This window comes from Geospiza fortis, unplaced genomic scaffold, assembly GCF_000277835.1.
Source record: "Geospiza fortis unplaced genomic scaffold, GeoFor_1.0 scaffold102, whole genome shotgun sequence".
Classification (NCBI taxonomy): domain Eukaryota; kingdom Metazoa; phylum Chordata; class Aves; order Passeriformes; family Thraupidae; genus Geospiza; species Geospiza fortis.
In genome coordinates, this window is record NW_005054373.1 from 1,364,517 (window position 1) to 1,369,146 (window position 4,630).

Sequence of the window (4,630 nt, forward strand, 5' to 3'; positions counted from 1 at the left end):
TCCCCCACCCCCGGCTGCCCCCCCACAAACCCCCCCCGAGCCCCTAAATCCCCCCTCGCCGGGCGTCGGGGGCTGTAATGAGCCGCCCGATAGGATCTCCCCCATCCCCTCTCCGCCGATGCATTAGCAGATCCGGGAAGACATGCTTGCAGGCAAATAGGGCTAATAAATGCTATTACGGGAGCGCGAGGGAGGCTGGAGATCCTGGCTGCACCATAGTAACGAGGGCCCGGCTTAATTTGCTTTAAGCAAACGATCAGCCGAGGCGGGGTGGAGAAAGGAGGGGACGGGGTGGATCGGGGGGAGCCTTTGCCGACTCCAGGCACGCACGGGCGCGCCTCCGCGGGCACGCGCTTCCTCCCAGCGGGAACGCGCTTCTCACGGGAGCGCGCCTCTCTGAGTGTTACATGCGCGTCTGAACCCCCCCCCCCCCCCCGCCCCCCTGTGCCCGCCCCGCGCCCCGATATCTCGCCCCTGCAAGAGAAGCCACATCCTGTATGATAATGGCCAGCCCTTCAAACAGCTTAAAGATACAGAGGCCATTCCCAGGCGCCCGCCGCCTGCCCCTGCCTGCAGCGGAGCGAGGGGACAGGGGGCACCGAGGTCACCGTGCCACCCCAAACCCAGCCAGCCGTTCCCAGGAGGCCACTGCCTGCACTGGGTGTGGGGACTGGGGGGGAATGAGATCACTGTGTCACCCCAAATCCGCCCAGCTGTTCCCAGGAGGCCACTGCCTGCACTGGGTGTGGGGACTGGGGGGTAATGAGATCACTGTGTCACCCCAAATCCACCCAGCTGTTCCCAGGAGGCCACTGCCTGCACTGGGTGTGGGTACAGAGGGGCATGGGGGTCAAGATGTCACCCCAAATCCAGCCAGCCATTCCCAGGTGGCCCCCTCCTGCTCCAGAGCGTGGGGACTGAGGGGTATGGGGATCACAGGGTAACCCCAAATCCACCCAGCTTTTCCCAGGTGCCCACTGCCTGCACTGGATGTGGGTACACAAGGGTATGGGGCTCATAGGGTAACCCAAATCCGCCCAGCCATTCCCAAGTGCCCACTGCCTGCCCTAACTCCACCAGAGCATGGGCACAAGGGGGAAAAGGGGGCCACAGCATCACCCCAAACCTATCCAGCCCCATGGCTGGGCATGGATGGTTGGAGGGGGTTTGTGAGAGGTCCTCTGGCTGCAAATGCACTTGTGCCCACCTCTGCACACTTGCATGCACACACGTGCATGTGTGTACACACACAGGGATCCCTGCACTCCCACCCTGCCAGCCGTGCTCCCCAAAATCCCACTCGGCAGAGACAGAGCCTGTGCAAACCTGCACCCTCCTCCTTCCCCCCCCGTTAAATATTGCTTTCCCGATTCCAGGTCGGGGGATTATTATTATGTCTTCTCTTCCTTCCTAACCTACATCTGTCAAGATCGACGCTGGGTGTATTTCTGGCCCGTCCCCTGAGTCATCGTCGCTCGCGTCCCGCTCCCTCCCAGGCAGCTCCCCTGTGTCACCGTGCTCTGTGGGGTGCTGGGAGCTGCTGCTCCCACCCTGGGGTGCTGCTCCACCGTGTCCTCCCACCCCGGCCAAACCCCCCTCCAAACCTCACTGGTGATGGGGTGACACGCCTGGGGGTGCCCCAAACCCATCGTGTGGGGGCAATGGGGACCCCTCACCCCAGGCTGGGAAAGCTTTGGGGTCACCACGGCACCCGATCCCCACCTCGCTTGCAGAGGGGTTGGATTTGCTGGGTTCAGGCAAGCACCGGGGGACCCCTCCCCTGCTCCCCCCTCCACGGCAGGAGCCGTAAAAATTAATTTGCAAACATGTCATTACACAATAGCTGTGCAGGCAATAAACCTGTAATTACAGGCGGCTGGGGGAGCGGGCAGGCAGGGAGGGGAGGGAGGGGAGGGCAGACCTGCCTGCCAGCTCCGGTTTTGGGGTTTCACCCCCCTTTCTCCCCCCTCCCTCTCCGCTGCCTTTATTCATTATGCAAACGAGAATTGCTTCACTCCTGGAAGTTGGGCTCCACTTCAAAGGGGCGCCCTGCCTGCCCTGCCTGCGCTCCCCGCCCTGCCTCCCAAAACCCCAAACACCCCAAACCAGGAGCACCCGTTGCTTGGCCGGCATGGGGAAACCGAGGCACAGCGGCAGCCCCGTTGGGAAACCCTTTGCAACATCGGCCCAACCGAATTATCCGCCACCCTCCTCCTGGGCTGTGCCCGCTCTGAGGCGGGCGACCACCCTGCCTCCGTTTACCCACTTACCAACCCCGCGGGACGCCGGGCACCGGCCGAGACACCCGCCCGGCCACCCAGCAGCCGGCTGGGCCACGCCGCCGCGCCTCGCCCCTCGTTAGCGGGAGAGCCTGACGAGCCTGACCCACTTCCCCGAGCGCCGGGAGGATTAATTGGTTCCTTTGCTCGCGCGGAGCCGCCGGGAGCTGGGGCAGGTGCCAGGCGGGATTAGCAAAGCATGAGAGCGCAGCTCGCGGGGCCGGCCCTGCCCACGGCGTCCGCACGGCCATCCTGGGTGGACACCCCTCCCTGGGGATGCTCAGCCTCCCCATGGGTCTCCCCATGGAATGGGATGCGGCCATGCTGGGGATATCCAGCACAGAGACGCCCAACCCCAAGGGATGCCCGCTCTAGGGAAACTGAGGCACAGGCTCCCACCGCATTCCCTGCAGCCCGGCACCCTGGAAGCATCCAGCAGTGGGGACACGGGATCAAGAGGAGCGAGCGGTCGCCTCCTATCGTAAATAAGCAGCTCAGCGATGATTTCCTGCTCTTGTTGACCTTTGACTATGCAGAATAAAGACATAAATCCATATTTTAAACCCATCTGAGCGCCAGCCAGGCCCACAAAGCCATTTACAGCCTGCGATTTGGACGGGGCAGTGAGCAGGAAAGCGATGGTTTCTCGAGGTGACATTCCCCAGGAGGGAAATGAAGTGTTTTATTTGCAGATATATAGGGCACGGTCGTTCCTCTGCTTCCCCTTCCCTCCGCCCTCGGCTCATAAATAAAACATACGGCCGTGTAACCGGCTAATTACGGGAGGATGGCAAAACCCTGCCGGTCGCTGGGAAAAGAAATCAGCTTTTTAATCAGCCCACTTTCCTCTCCATCTAACTTAAGGAGAAAGGGGCATTTCGGGCGCCGGGATGGAGCCAAGACTCTCTGGCGGCTCCTAGGCTGCCCCTGGGGCTGTGCACCCCAATCCCTTGGGGCAGGTTTGGGGCTGCTTTGGATTGGGGTGCGGGGGTTCAAGCTGCTTCTGGTGTTCTGGTTTTTTTTCCCCTGGCTGGGAAAAGGATGTCTTTGAAAAGTCTAATTGTTCCTTACACATTAGATACATTAATGAGGTCTCTGATCAAGCGGCTGGCTCTCCGGCAAGGAGGCTTCAAGTAGCAATTTTCCATTTGTGTTTCAAATTTTAATGAATGTTCCTGTCTCCGGCTGCGATGCGCAGTGATAATCCGTACGGCTCGGGTCAGCGCCGGAGCAGGGGCTGCCGCACGGGAGGGCTTGTACAAGGGTTTGATTTCTTTGGGGAATAGTTCATACAAAAAATGGTAATGGCAGAAGACAGTCTTCCTTCCCCCTCGGTTGCCAGAGCCCAAGAGCTACAAATCAGAGGGTTATTATTTCTTTCCGATGTCCCTAAAGTATCCTATATCTTTAGCGGGAGAGTAAAGTTCAGCCCTGATAAGATTGCGGCGCTGGGTGAGACGCGCTTTGCCTTTCCTCCTGCCTTGTTTTTTCTTCCCTCCACCTCCCTCTCCCTCTCTCTCTATCCCTTAAGAGGCCAGCAGAGTGTCCCCAGGGCCACCAGCCCACCCCAGGGCCCCCCCAGCGCCCCACATCCAAGGGCCGGATCCGGAACCCACCCCGCCAGGACAAGATTTGTATAACCTTGTTTTGGCATGCCTGCCATTAACTTAATTTAACATCCATATTGCCGCTACTTAATTAAATAGATGAACTCATTTTACATTTGCAAGTCTTAATTCATCCTGAACAAAATTGGCCATGTTTCGTTCTTTCTACGCTACCAGCTCCCCGGAACAAATGACTGCCTTTTGTAGTTAACTGCTAGTACAGGTTAAACGCTAATTAGCAACCCGGGTTGGGTGTTAACTTCCTTATTTATCACCCGGCGCCACTCGGTGAGCGAGGGGGCGCGGGCTGGCACTTCCAGCTTCCTGCGTGGGTCTCATCCCGCGGGGTCAGGGGCGCTGCATGTGCGCGGGATGCACACGGTGCAGGGCTCCTGGGGCTCAGGGCACGGTGCCCGCCTGGCCCCGGGGCTCCTGATGCACAGAGTGCTCGGTGCAGGGGGCCTGGCACAGCATCCAGGTGTGTGGGATACGTGCTGTGTGGTGCATGGGGGTCAGCACACGCTCGATGCAGCATTTTCAGCTTGACATGCCATGCACGGTGGTGTGTGGGGTTCAGCACAGCATGCCCACGAGGGATGCGGCACACGGGACACGATGCACGACATGTGGCTCAGTGTGGATGATGGCAGGGCTTGACACACGATGCACAGGGGTCAGTGCACAGGCCTTGACACACGTGGCGCTGGTCACAGCGGTGCTCAGCGCATCACACAGCACCTAAGC